This window comes from Pristiophorus japonicus, unplaced genomic scaffold (genome assembly GCF_044704955.1).
Source record: "Pristiophorus japonicus isolate sPriJap1 unplaced genomic scaffold, sPriJap1.hap1 HAP1_SCAFFOLD_472, whole genome shotgun sequence".
NCBI lineage: Eukaryota > Metazoa > Chordata > Chondrichthyes > Pristiophoridae > Pristiophorus > Pristiophorus japonicus.
In genome coordinates this window covers 385366-400637 of record NW_027254377.1, presented here as the reverse complement: position 1 = coordinate 400637, position 15272 = coordinate 385366, and the positions used below count along the sequence as shown (strand labels likewise).

The 15272-nt window shown below is 45.1% G+C and overlaps 2 non-coding genes across 2 annotated transcripts; both read right to left on the bottom strand.

Annotated features, from left to right (window-relative positions):
- Positions 1 to 12620: 12620 nt before the first annotated feature.
- On the bottom strand, positions 12621 to 12694 carry trnan-guu (transfer RNA asparagine (anticodon GUU)). Its single transcript has one exon. It is a non-coding gene; the product is annotated as a tRNA-Asn (tRNA).
- Positions 12695 to 13941: 1247 nt separating this feature from the next.
- trnaq-uug (transfer RNA glutamine (anticodon UUG)) lies at positions 13942 to 14013 on the bottom strand. The gene has a single exon. It is a non-coding gene; the product is annotated as a tRNA-Gln (tRNA).
- Positions 14014 to 15272: the final 1259 nt, after the last annotated feature.

Below are 15272 nucleotides of genomic sequence, written 5' to 3'. Positions count from 1 at the left end.
TTCTCCTTTTAACTAATAACTTGTTCTTTGATTGTTTTCTGCCAAAATGCATAATCTTGCACTTTCCAACATTATACACCATCTGCCAAATTTTTCCCCACTCACTTAACCTGGCAATGTCTTTTTGCAGATTTTTTGTGTCCTCCTCACACATTGCTTTTCCTTCCATCTTTGTATCATCAGCAAACTTGGCTACATTTCACTCAGTCCCTTCATCCAAGTCGTTAATATAGATTGTAAACAGTTGGGGTCCCAGCACTGATCCCTGCAGCACCCCATTAGTTACTGATTGCCAACCAGAGAATGAACCATTTATTCCGACTCTCTGTTTTCTGTTCGTTAGCCAATCTTCTCTCCATGCTAATATATTACCCCCAACCCCGGGAACTTTTATCTTGTGCAGTAATCTTTTATGTGGTACCTTGTCAAAATGCCTTCTGGAAGTCCAAGTACACCACATCCACTGGTTCCCCTTTATCCACCCTGTTCATTACACCCTCAAAGAATTCCAGCAAATTTGTCAAACATGACTTCCCTTTCATAAATCTATGCAGACTCTGCCTGACTGAATTATTTTTTTCCAAAAGTGGGAGGAGCAGTGACCGGAGGAGGTGTGAGCAGCGGCCTATAAAGGCCCAGCGGGAGTCCGGGGATCGGCGGCAGTCGGAGGAGCAGCGGCTGGAGGAGCAGCGAGCAGAGAGCTGCAGCTGGTGCAGGGTCAAAAGTAAGAAAGAAGTCACAAGTAATCAAAGGGTGACGTCACAGCCAAGAGGGTAAGTGATTGGCTGGTTGAGTGGTGAGTAGTTTTCTGTTTCTTTGATTTCTTCTTGTTCTTAGCAGCAAAGAAACTTTGGAATTGTTGCCAAATTAAGTAAATCTAATGGTTAAGTCATAGCAGGAGAGCTCAGACACATGTCATGCTCCTCCTGTGCTGTGTGGGAAGTCAGGGACGCTTCCAGTGTCCCTGATGACTACATGTGCAGCAAGTGTATCCATCTGCAGCTCCTGACAGGCCACATTGCGGCACTGGAGCTGCGCACGGATTCATCCGCAATGCTGAGGATGTCGTGAATTGAACACACCGTAGGTAAAGGTTACTCAGGCAGAGAGGGAATGGGTAAACATCAGGAAGAGCAGTGGAAGGAAGACAGTGCAGGAGTCCCCTGCCGTCATCCCCCTGCAAAACAGATACACCACCTTGGGTACTGTTGAGGAGATGACTTATCAGGGGAAGGCAGCAGCAGCCAAGTCCATGGCACCAGGGGTGGCTCTGCTGCACAGGAGGGCAGGAAAAAGAGTGGGAGAGCTATAGTGATAGGGGATTCTATTGTAAAGGGAATAGATAGATGTTTCTGCGGCTGCAATCGAGACTCCAGAATGGTATGTTGCCTCCCTGGTGCAAAGGTCAAGAATGTCTCGGAGTGACTGCAGCGCATTCTGGAGGGGGAGGGTGAATAGCCAGCTGTCGTGGTGTATATAGGCACCAATGATATAGGGAAAAATGGGATGAGGTCCTACAAGCTGAGTTTAGTGAGCTAGGAATTAAATTAAAAGGTAGTAATCTCAGAATTGCTACCAGTGCCACGAGCTAGTCAGAATAGGAAATGCAGGATAGCTCAGATGAATATATGGTTTGATGAGTAGTGCAGGAGGGTGGGATTCAAATTCCTGGGACATTGGAACCGGTTCTGGGGGAGATAGGACAAGTACAAATCGGGCGGTCTGCACCTGGTCAGGACCGGAACCAATGTCTAGGGGAATGTTTGTTCGTGCTGTTGGGGAGGGGTTAAACTAATATGGCAGGGGGATGGGAACCTATGCAGGGAGATAGAAAGAAGTAAAATGGGGGCAGAAGCAAAAGATAGAAAGAACAAAAGTAAAAGTGGAGGGCAGAGAAACACAAGGCAAAAATCAAAAAGGGCCACATTACAGCAAAATTCTAAAGGGACAAAGTGTATTAAAAAGACAAGCCTGAAGTCTCTGTGCCTCAATGCGAGGATTATTCGTAATAAGGTGGATGAATTCACTCAGATGCAGCAATTCACGAATATGTTATAATTGGGATTCCAGAGACATGGCTCCAGGGTGACCAAGGCTGGGAACTCAATATCCTGAGGTATTCAACATTCAAGAAGGATAGACTGAAAGGAAAAGGAGGTCGGGGACCGATGCTGGTTAAAGAGGAAATTAACGCAATATTAAGGAAGGACATTAGCTTGGATGGTGTGGACTCTGGATGGATAGAGCTGCAGAATACCAAAGGGCAGAAAACACGAGTGGGAGTTGTGCACAGACCACCAAACAGTAGTAGTGAGTTTGGGGACAGTATCAAACAAGAAATTATAGATGCGTGCAATAAAGATACAGCAGTTATCATGGGCGACTTTAATCTACATATAGATTGGGCTCACCAAACTGGTAGAAATACGGTGGAGGAGGATTTCCTGGAGTGTATTAGGGATGGTTTTCTAGACCAATATGTCGAGGAACCAACTTGAGGGCTGGCTATCCTAGACTCGGTGATGTGTAATGAAAAAGGACTAATTAGCAATCTTGTTGTGCGAGGCCCCTTGGAGAAGAGTGACCATAATATGGTAGAATTCTTTATTAAGATGGAGATTGAAACATTTAATTCAGAGACCAGGGACCTGAATTTAAGGAAAGGTAACTTCGATTGCATGAGATGTGAATTGGCTAGAATAGACTGGCAAATGAGACTTAAAAGGTTGACGCTGGATAGGCAATGGCAAACATTTAAAGATCACATGGATGAACTTCAACAATTGTACATCCCTGTCTAGAGAAAAAATAAAATGGGGAAGGTGGCTCAACCGTGGCTAATAAGGGAAATTAGGGATCGTGTTAAATGCAAGGAAGAGGCCTATAAATTTGCCAGAAAAAGCAGCAAACCTGAGGACTGGAAGAAATTTAGAATTCAGTAGAGGAGGACAAAGGGTTTAATAAGGAGTGGGAAAATAGAGTATGAGAGGAAGTATGCTGATAACATAAAAACTGACTGCGAAAGCTTCTATAGATATGTGAAGAGAAAAAGATTAGTGAAGACAAACGTAGGTCACTTACAGTCAGAATCAGGTGAATTTATAATGGAGAACAAAGAAATGGCGGACCAGTTAAACAGATACTTTGGTTCTGATTTCACGAAGGAAGACACAAATAACCTTCCTAATGTACTCAGGGACCGAGGGTCCAGCGAGAAGGAGGAACTGAAGGAAATCTTTATTAGTCAGGAAATTGTGTTCAGGAAATTGTTGGGATTGAAGGCTGATAAATCCCAGGGCCAGATAGTCTGCATCCCAGAGTAGTTCAGGAAGTAACCCTCGAAATAGTGGATGCATTGGTGATCATTTTCTAACAGTCGATCAACTCTGGATCAGTTCCTATGGACTGGAGGGTAGCTAATATAACACCACTTTTTTAAAAAGAAGGAAGAGAGAAAATGGGTAATTATCGACCGGTTAGCCTGACATCAGTAGTGGGGAAAATGCTGGAATCAATTATTATGGATGAAACAGCATAGCATTTGGAAAGCAGTGACAAAATCGGTCCAAGTGAGCATGGATTTAGGAAAGGGAAATCATGCTTGGAAAATCATCTAGAATTTTTTGAGGATGGAACAAGGAGAGTGGACAAGGGAAAACCAGTGGATGTAATGTATTTGGACTTTCAAAAGGCCTTTGACAAGGTCCCACACAAGAGATTAGTGTGCAAAATTAAAGCACATGGTATTGGGGGTAATGTATTGACATGGATAGAGAACTGGTTGGCAGACAGGTAGCAGAGAGTCGGGATAAATGGGTCCTTCTCAGAATGACAGGAAGTGACTAGTGGGGTGCTGCAGGGCTCAGTGCTGGGACCTCAGCTATTTACAATATACATCAATGATTTCGATGAAGAAATTGAGTGTTATATCTCCAAGTTTGCAGGTGACTCTAAGCTGCGTGACGGTGTGAGCTGTGAGGAGGATGCTAAGAGGCTGAAGAGTGACTTGGAAAGGTTAGGTGAGTGGGCAAATACATGGCAGATGCACTATAATGTGGATAAATGTGATGTTATCCACTTTGGTGGCAAAAACGTGAAGGCAGATTATTATCTGAATGGCGGCAGATTAGGAAAAGGGGAGGTGCAACGAGACCTGGGTGTCATGGTACATCAGTCATTGAAAGTTGGCATGCAGGTACAGCAGGCGGTGAAGAAGGCAAATGGCATGTTGGCCTTCATAGCTGGGAGATTTGAGTATTGGAGCAGGAAGGTCTTACTGCAGTTGTACAGGGCCTTGGTGAGGCCTCACCTGGAATATTGTGTTCAGTTTTGGTCTCCTAATCTGAGGAAGGATGTTCTTGCTACTGAGAGAGTGCAGCGAAGGTTCACTAGACTGATTCACTGGATGGCAGGACTGACATATGAGGAGAGACTGGATTGACTGGGCCTGTATTCACCGGAGTTTAGAAGAATGAGAGGGGATCTCAAAGAAACATATAAAATTCTGACGGGACTGGACAGGTTAGAGGCAGGAAGAATGTGCCCGATGTTGGGGAAGTCCAGAACCAGGGGTCAGAGTCTCAGGGATAATGGGTAAGCCATTTAGGACCGAGATGAGGAGAAACTTCTTCACTCAGAGAGTTGTTAACCTGTGGAATTCTCTGCCGCAGAGAATTGTTGATGCCAGTTCATTTGATATATTCCAGAGGGAATTAGCTGTGACCTTTATGGCAAAAGGGCTCAAGGGGTATGAAGAGAAAGTAGGAAAGGGGTACTGGGGTGAATGATCAGCCATGATCTTATTGGAATGTAGAAACATAGAAAATAGGTGCAGGAGTAGGCCATTCGGCCCTTCTAGCCTGCACCACCATTCAATGAGTTTATGGTTGAACATGCAACTTCAGTACCCCATTCCTGCTTTCTCGCCATACCCCTTGATCCCCCGAGTAGTAAGGGCTACGTCTAACTCCTTTTTGAATATATTTAGTGAATTGGCCTCAACAACTTCCTGTGGTAAAGAATTCCACAGGTTCACCACTCTCTGGGTGAAGAAGTTTCTCCTCATCACGGTCCTAAATGGCTTACCCCTTATCCTAAGACTGTGAGCCCTGGTTCTGGACTGCCCCAACATTGGGAACATTCTTTCTGCATCTAACCTGTCTAAACCCGCCAGAATTTTAAACGTTTCTATGAGATCCCCTCTCATTTGTCTGAACTCCAGTGAATCCAGTCTTTCTTGATATGTCAGTCCCGCCATCCTGGGAATCAGTCTGGTGAACCTTCGCTGCACTCCCTCAATAGCAAGAACGTCCTTCCTCAAGTTAGGAGACCAAAACTGTACACAATACTCCAGGTGTGGCCTCACCAAGGCCCTGTACAACTGTAGTAACACCTCCCTGCCCCTATACTCAAATCCCCTCGCTATGATGGCCAACATGCCATTTGCTTTCTTAACCGCCTGCTGTACCTGCATGCCAACCTTCAATGACTGATGTACCATGGCACCCAGGTCTCGTTGCACCTCCCCTTTTCCTAATCTGTCACCATTCAGATAATAGTCTGTCTCTCTGTTTTTCAACCGAAGTGGATAACCTCACCTTTATCCACATTATACTTCATCTGCCATGCATTTGCCCACTCACCTAACCTATCCAAGTCACTCTGCAGCCTCATAACATACTCTTCGCAGCTCACACTGCCACCCAACTTAGTGTCATCTGCAAATTTGGAGACACTACATTTAGTCCCCTCGTCTAAATCATTAATGTACAATGTAAACAGCTAGGGCCCTTGCGGTACCCCACTAGTCACTGCCTGCCATTCTGAAAAGTACCCATTTACTCCTACTCTTTGCTCCCTGTCTGCCAACTAATTTTCAATCCACGTCAGCACACTACCCCCAATCCCATGTGCATTAACTTTGCACACTAATCTCTTGTGCGGGACCTTGTCGAAAGCCTTCTGAAAGTCCAAATGCACCACATCAACTGGTTCTCCCTTGTCCACTCTACTGGAAACATCCTCAACAAATTCCAGAAGATTTGTCAAGCATGATTTCCCTTTCACAAATCCATGCTGACTTGGACCGATCATGTCACCTCTTTCCAAATGCGCTGCTATGACATCCTTAATAATTGATTCCATCAATTTCACCACTACTGATGTCAGGCTGACCGGTCTATAATTCCCTGCTTTCTCTCTCCCTCCTTTTTTAAAAAGTGGGGTTACATTGGCTATCCTCCACTCCATAGGAACTGATCCAGAATCTATGGGGTGTTGGAAAATGACTGTCAATGCATCTGCTATTTCCAAGGCCACCTCCTTAAGTGCTCTGGGATGCAGACCATCAGGCCTGGGGATATATCGGCCTTCAATCCCATCAGTTTCCCCAACACAATTTCCCGACTAATAAGGATTTCCCTCAGTTCCTCCTTCTTACTAGAACCTCTGACCCCTTTTATATCCGGAAGATTGTTTGTGTCTTCCTTCGTGAATACCGAACCAAAGTACTTGTTCAATTGGTCTGCCATTTCTTTGTTCCCAGTTATGACTTCCCCTGATTCTGACTGCAGGGGACCTACGTTTGTCTTTACTAACCTTTTTATCTTTACATATCTATAGAAGCTTTTGCAGTCCATTTTAATGTTCCCTGCAAGCTTCCTCTCGTACTCTATTTTCCCTGCCCTAATCAAACCCTTTGTCCTCCTTTGCTAAGTTCCAAATGTCTCCCAGTCCCCGGGTTCGCTGCTATTTCTGGCCAATTTGTATGCCACTTCCTTGGCTTTAATACTATCCCTGATTTCCGTTGATAGCCACGGTTGAGCAACCTTCCCTTTTTTATTTTTACACCAGACAGGGATGTACAATTGTTGCAGTTCATCCATGCGGTCTGTAAATGTCTGCCATTGCCCATCCACTGTCAACCCCTCAAGTATCATTCGCCAATCTATCCTAGCCAATTCACGCCTCATACCTTCAAAGTTACCCTTCTTTACGTTCTGGACCATGGTCTCTGAATTAACTGTTTCATTCTCCGTGATGGTGCGGCTCGAAGGGCCGAATGGCCTTCGCCTGCACCTATTTATTTCTGCACGCAGAGGGTTGTGGGGGTCTGGAACTCACTGCCTGAAAGGGTGGTAGAGGCAGAAACACTCACCACATTTAACAAGTGCTTGGATGTGACCTGAAGTGTTGTAACCTGAAGGGTTATGGACCTTGAGCTGGAAAGTGGGATTAGGCTGGATAGCCTCTTGTTGGCCGGCGTGGACACGATGGGCCGAATTGGCCTCCTTCCGTGCTGTAAACTTCTATGATTCTATGAACTCCTTCACAAAGAGTTGAGATGCGTGTGGGGTGATTTGGGCACATCTTTACTCAAGTGACAACATTTCAAAGGTAACTCAACGGCTGTAAAGCGCTTTGGGGCGTTATGAGCTCCTGACAGACGCTGCAGAAATGCAAGTGCTTCTTTGCAAAAGTTCGATGCAAATTCAAAATTCACAGCAAAAAAAGGGCTCGCCCGGGATCTCTCGCAAATTTCAAGTAACAACCCCAAAGTGAGAATCATACAACTAGACCAACGAGCCAACTGCTTAGCAAATATGGAGATAAAGGCCTTACGAAGTGCTATCTGTTAATAAACCTCCAGTCAAATCTTCTCAGATTCTTAAAAGCATTGCCAAAGGAAAAGAATGAGTTTTACCCTCTATCTCAAGGGATATCTTGGTGACTGCAATCAAGAGTTGCCACAACAAAGTAGCACAAATAGAACTTTGATGGGAAGAATGTATTCACACTACCGTTGTCGTGTCTTTAGACTGTAGAGGCTGCACGGAGATAAAGTGTAACCATCATTGAAGCATTTTTAGTGTGTGTTGTTATTCTTGATCGGAGGAGCAAATGAGACGGAATCAGTGACTTTGCCTTTTCGACATGTTTTCTGAAGTGCCGCATGGTCCCACTCCTGCAGTCAATGAGCTGTTGGAACGTTAATGTATCCATCATCATCATCATCATAGGCGGTCCCTCGAAACGAGGATGACTTGCTTCCACGCCGAAAAAGGATGAGTTCACAGGTGTTTCAATGAAAGACCCGAACTACATCCCGAAGGGTGGAAGATACCTGTGCGTGGATTTTTTTCAGTTGTGATGGCCGTTGCACCCCAGCCATCACACGGGCTTGACAGAGCGAGGTCTTGGTCCAGTGGCAAGGGTTAAGCAGGTCGACTGGAGACCAGTTCTGCTGCACGGACCTAGTGCACACATGTATCGCAGTGTGGGCTGGCCCGTGCTAACCCTGGGCCTCTGGCCCTGAACTCATGCCTCCCCTGGGCCCTGATCACGTCCCTCTACAGTCTCTCGCCGCTCCTTCGCCCCGATCTCGCCGCTCCTGCTGTACCTGCCCACGCTCCAATCACCGACCTGGACCTTGATGACGTCACACTTCGCTGCCGCCGCCCTCCTGCACCAGCTCGCGCTGCTCCCTGGAGTAGTCTCCCGGGACCTCCAAGCTGCTCCCAGGGCCGCTCGCCGTTCCTTTTATGGCCCCGACCTGCCGCTGGTGTTCTCCCGTTAGTGTATCCAGGCTGTGGGTGGCCACCCCGAGCGCAGCAGAGGGGTTTCTGCATTAGTTCTGGGTGGGAACAGTATCTTTCCCCTTCTCTCTTCCTCTTGTATATATCCCTGGGCTTTTATTTCTCTATTTATTCCCCCTGTCTCAGTTTCTAGCGTTTAAAAGGGAACAAAAGATGAAATGGGTGTCACTGTGGAACAATTTCTCTCAATCAAAGTTAGACGCACTACCGTTGCACCATGAGGTCTAGGCAGCTAGCCACTGATATTCCGGTTCATATATAAATATATATAAATATATCGACATGTATCATAACCGTTCCCTGGTGGTCGAGGGGTTAAGATCCGGCGCACTAACCTGGTTTCAATTGTCGATCAATTCATTGCGTAAAAATAATTGAGTTCTGTGAGACGATTAATAATTGCTGTAATCACCATGAATACCAATACTTTCTGTGATAGACCGATCTTACAGACGATCTGGCTTCTCCTGCCCTTTGCCGGGCACGTGTTCCGGGTTTAATTTTGTAAACTGGGCGAGTTCGCTGATCGCGGGGAGACGGTAGGAGCCTCTGTGGCCCCACTGTGAGGATGTGGAAGTGAACACGGTGGCTGGGTGATCCGTGACATTTCTGTAAAGGGCAGTGGAGGAGAAGGATTGAGAACTTTCAGTGTGGGACAGAAGTTGTTTCAGGTAAGCCAACACATTCCTGATCAGCACAGAGGGAGCTCACTAGTCAGCTCCCCTCTGTTGTGCCAGCTGTGCCAGAGGTTTCTGTAGTGTAGTGGTTATCACGTGTGCTTATCACGTTTGCATTACACATGAAAGGTATGAGGTTCGATCCCGGGAAGGAGCATTATATTTAAACTTGCTATAGAGGAACAATCAGAGGCGAGTTTCGTCTCCTGGCAAATGCTGCCTGACCTGCTGAGATTTCCAGCATTTGCTGTTTTTATTTGCTATTTATTCTCCTGGCAAAAGTGATCCCTTATTCCTTAAGTGCTCTTTATTTCACTTCAATAAATAGATAACTTTCAGTGAGAGAAAACGGATCCACCGGGGACCTTTCGCGTGTGAGGCCAACGTGATATCCGCTACACTGCAGCCCATCAAAGGGCGAGACACCACTGAATATAAAGGATGAGCTCACAAATATCAGGGGCAGTGCAGTCTGGTCAACGTCAAACCCTCCTTCCTTATTCAGCAGAAGCATGAACGGGAGTCAGACGCCACAAAGTTTAATTAAAGACACAAATACAAGTAACACTTCTAAATCTTTTCACTGTAAAATTCTTAAAATTTATTTGAATCTGAAAATGAGCACCATGGGCTTTTATCTTCACTACTGATTCTATTTTCTGTGCATGGTCGGAATAACCGGTGCTGTTAAATTTGACAAAAGTTGCCCCAGATTCCTGATGTCATCGGCAATGAAGATTTTGAACCAGATCCTAAAATACAGTGTGTAAAATGGGTCAACATGCAGAAGAACATAAGAACATAAGAAATAGGTGCAGGAGTCGGTCATATGCCCCTCGAGCCTGCTCCGCCATTTAATACGATCATGGTCGATGCGATCATGGACTCAGGTCCACTTCCCTGCCCGCTCCCCAAAGCACAGGACAAATGATTGAAGTATCGACTGTTCCTCAGTTAGCATTTCTTTCATTGTGCAAAAGAAGGTGAGGGGTTAATTAATGATGCTTTCCCGTGAAAGCAACACAAAAGTTTTAGAAAAAAATATACAGTGACTGGGAGGTGAGTGTTGCTTCTGACACCAGGTGGGAATGGGCGGAGATTTTAAAGCTCCTTGTATTGTGACACCTTCATATAGACGAACATCTGAGTCTTATGATGTAGACCTCGTGGCGCAATGGTAGCGTGACTGATTTCAGTTCCGAAGGTAGCGTGTTTAAATCACATCAGGGTTACTGTACTTTTAGATATTGTTCTTCCAGAATTAATATATTCTTTGCTGTTTGGCAATAACCAGACCCTTGCTCCAAGGTTTGTCTCACTGTTTCCCCGGTGTCAGGCAGAGATACGCCTGCTGTCCTCATTTACTTCATGTGACAGGATACAAAAGTTCAAAATCAACCTGCAGATGGCCACATACAGCATTAAATAGTCAGGATGGCCGAGCAGTCTCAGGTGCTGTGTTCAGGTTGCAGTCTTCTCTCGAGGTCTGTGTTTAAATCTGACATTTCTTATTTTTAATCATTAAGTGAAACTCATTGTTTGACACCACGATCAACTCCTTCAAAGTGGGATTCAGCAGTTCACCTGCTCGCTTAACATTTCCGTCTGACCGGGTGCTGAAAGTGGCGATGTTTCCGCAGTGTAGCGGTTAACACGTTCGCCTCACACGCGAAAGCTCACCGGGTGGGAATATTTTCTGGAGCTATCTCCTCATGCATGCTCAGGGGCGAGTTTGTTCTCCTGTGAAAGGTCATAAGGTCAAAAACATGTAAGGATTAGGGGCCGGAGTTGGCCATTCGGCCCCTCGAGCCTGGTCCACCATTCAAGAAGATCCTGGCAGTTCCTTGACAGCAAGTTTAAACATCTGGGGCGGAGCCAACAGGCACCTGGCTGCAATCAACGACAAAAACGTCTATTTGGTAGAAGCCCCGTGAGATCAATCGGTCGAGCATGAGAATCTTAATCTCGAATTTGGGGGCTCGAGCCCCACGTTAACTGTTAAAGCATGTCCCAATTTGCACAGTGTGTTTTCGGTGTCTGGTTCAAAATGTTCATTGCTGGTAACATCAACAGGAGACTGGGGAAACAGTGAGAAAGACTTTAGAGCAAAGGTCTGGTTATTGTGAAACACCAAAGGAAATATAAATTCAAGAAACATAGAAAACATAGAAAATAGGTGCAGGAGTAGGCCATTCGGCCCTTTGAGCCTGCACCACCATTCAATGAGTTCATGGCTGAACATGCAACTTCAATACCCCATTCCTGCTTTCTCGCCATAGCCCTTGATCCCCCTAGTCTGAAGGACTACATCTAACTCATTTTTGAGAAGAATAACCTCGAAAGGAAATGTGACCCCGACACCCAGGAAGAAGTGTTAAGGCAGAAGATTAAATGCTGCATTCCTCTGTTCAAAAAATTCCTTTCACAAACATTTTTCTGACCGTAACTGCACAAAACAAAAATGTTCCTTTCAAAGTCATTAAACTTCCGAATTTCCGTGCCCCCCGAATCTCCTGAATCAGATGCCTCTAGTTTTGCCGACTCAATCCATGTCCCTTTGAAATGTTCTGCTTCCACCCACACTATGAAATGTGCCACTAACTTATAGAATCATGGAATGGTTACAGCACGGAAGGCCATTCGGCCCGTCGAGCCCGTGCCGACTCTCAGCGAGTCCCACTCCCCCGCCCTTTCCCTGTAGCCCTGCAATTGTTTTTCCTTCAGACACTGATCCAGCTCCTGTTTGAAAGATAAGATTGAGTCTGCCTCCACCACCCTTTCAAGCCGTGCATTCCAGATCCTAACCACTCTCTGCTAAATGGCCACCTCCTGTTCCTATGCGTAAAGTCTGGGAAACACTGGATCAATTCCTGCCACACTCACAGCCTTCCTAAATATAGCACCGTCTTTCTATTCTCATAAAACCAGCTCCTGAAGTATAGGCCAGCTGTGCAGGCTAAAGCTCTGGTTATGTTCCGAACATTGCTGTAGTGTTTCCGTAATGTAGTGGTTATTAGATTCACCTCACACGCGAAATGTCCCTGGTTCAAAACTGCGCGGAAACATTTTGAAAACATGTTCAATTAAATATTTGAAGAAATGGATTTATTCATATTAGTGGTTCAATATTAACAAAAAACAATGTCCCACAACCTTGTTAAATTTTCTGATATCTCTGTTCAGTTCTGTATACACTCAAACTGAATGCTCATAAAAGTATTGGAGTGGGAACTCACTGGATAACAGCACAGCTGGCAATGTTTGTGGAATATATTCGCGCACCAAAACGCACAATGACAACCTGGAATCGTGCAGCACCGAATCCACGGGGAAAAACAGTTAAATGCTTCGTCCCTGGGTGGGCTCGAACCACCAACCTTTCGGTTAACAGCCGAACGCGCTAACCCATTGCGCCACAGAGACTGACGCAATTGCACACTGCAAGACATCCCAAACCAGGGTGTCAGTCAGTTAAAGCTTCAGATTGCTCTGACCGGGATGGAACTTGTCCACTCTCAGTTGTACTTTTCCCAAGTAAAGGGTGGGACATTCATTGTGGATGTGTGGAAGCCAAACACTTTAATCTTTTTTAACTGGACACTCTCCACTAAGGACTGCCGTGTCTCTCTCCATCTCCTGTCATTGTTTCCTGTCTTATCCCATAAGTTCCCCCTTTCAACTCAATCCACTCATTAAGAAATGACTGGACTTCAACTGGAATATCCCCTGAGCCTCCCATTACTAACTGAAGATCCCTTTAATCACGACAACTAAGAGAATGCTCACCCCTCGAACTGATGTGTGGGAAACACTTCTTCCAACAACTCAGCCAACTTTCTGCTTCATGTCGGGGGCTTCGAATGAGCTAACGAACTTTTGAAAATCACGTCGGGGTCACCAAAATGTTGTAAACGGCTGTCTTGCTCTTTTCACTTCGTTGCTTTTAACGTCGAATTACCCGCACACACTCCGTTGTAGGAAAGGCAGGATCGGATCTTTTAGTTAAACATTCATACTCAGCAAACCAAATATGAAAGTTACTGAGAACACTTCACAAAGGCAGCTTGCTTCGATTTCCGTGGCTGCTTGAGACACACACCTTCCAAATGTCTAGTGTCTCTGATGTCTGTGTCTCTGCAGTCCATATTGCAGTCATCTTTATACTGAAAAAGCCTTTGAACTCTTATTCTTTGCATTTAGACAATCCAGACGAACTGCTTTCTGAATCGTTTAACAGACAGACTTAATATTGCTTGTTTAACCTACAGATCTCATTATATAGTAACAAGTTTAAACTCAAATACAGAACATACAGACATCGTCAAATCGTTTAGTCCTGAATTTCCATTATTCCCACCGTAACAAGGTACTCAAATATATAACATCCAGACAATGACCAGTTACTCATCTCACTGGCTGAAGGCACCACATTGTCGAACAGTCTCTTTTCCATCCAAACTTCAATCTTCCTGTTTTTTAATCCAAACTTCAGACTGCGTGCTGAAGCAAAGAGTTCAGCAATGCGGGACTGTGCTCCCACAGAGCACAGGATTTGACAACGAGACTTGTCGATCAAGCATCAATGATAAAGGCAATAAAATTGCCCACCAGCACCAGGTATCTTTTACTTGTTTGTCCCAAATTTTCAGCAGCTGGGACAACAAGAATTGAGGTTCCACTGAGATTTGAACTCAGATTGCTGGATTCAAAGTCCAGAGTGCTCACCATTACACCATGGAACCAACCACACAAAAATCTTTGAAAAAATTCTCAAAAACAACAAAATCATCGCCACCATTACACTTTGGCTCGGCCTTTTCTCATGTCTCGCATCAGTTTCCCCTCTTTACGCTCTGCTAATTATCGATGCAGAGCAATTCACACAGATGCTGTCGAGGCTATGGTTTCTCAAGTAGCTGTTTCTGTTTCACACTGTTCATCACAGCTTGTACTTCAGTCTTGCCAGGTTAAAAGTGCGTTGGCATTGCAATGCATTAATGTAAAATGCTTGGCATGAAAAGAAAACGTTTTGTCGAGTGCGAAGATTCACCAGACTGATTCCCGGGATGGCAGGACCGACATATGAGGAGAGACTGGATCGACTGTGCCTTTATTCACTGGCGTTTAGAAAGATGAGATGGGATCTCATAGAAACATATAAAATTCTGATGGGACTGGACAGGTTAGATGCAGGAAGAATGTTCCCAATGTTGGGGAAGTCCAGAACCATGGAACACAGTTAAAGCCATTTAGGACCAAGATGAGGAGAATCTTCTTCACTCAGAGAGTTGTTAACCTGTGCAATTCACTACTGCAGAGAGTTTTTGATGACAGTTCGTTGGATATATTCAAGAGGGAGTTAGATGTGGCCCTTACGGCTAAAGGGATCAAGGGGTATGGAGACAAAGCAGGAAATGGGTACCGAGGTGAATGATCAGCCATGATCTTATTGAGTGATGGTGCAGGCTCGAAGGGTCGAATGGCCTACCCCTGCAAGTATTTTCTGTGTTTCTTTGTTTCTAAGCAGTGCCTGCATTTCAAACAGCATTGCTTTTATTGATCCTGCGGAATGCATATTGCACAGATAATCTCAGCACACATTGTGCAGACAAAGGCAGCATTAGACAACAAAGTGATTTGTCCTCCGCTGATTTGTAGCAGATAACTGACGGTTGAACACACGATTTGACAACTCGACTTGTAGATCAAGCATCAATGACAAAGGCAACAAAACTGCCCACCAGCACCAGGTGTCTTTCACTTGTTTGTCCCAAATTTTCAGCAGCTGGGACAACAAGCATTCAGGTTCAACTGAGATTTGAACTCAGATCATTAAATTTAGAGTCCAGAGTGCTCACCATTACACCATGGCAACAACCATGACAAAATCTTTGAAACATTTCTCAAAAACAACAAAACCATCTGCAACATTACAATTTGGCTCGGCCTTTTCTCATCCACACCGTCAGTTTTCCCTCTTTACGCTCTGCTAATTATCGAT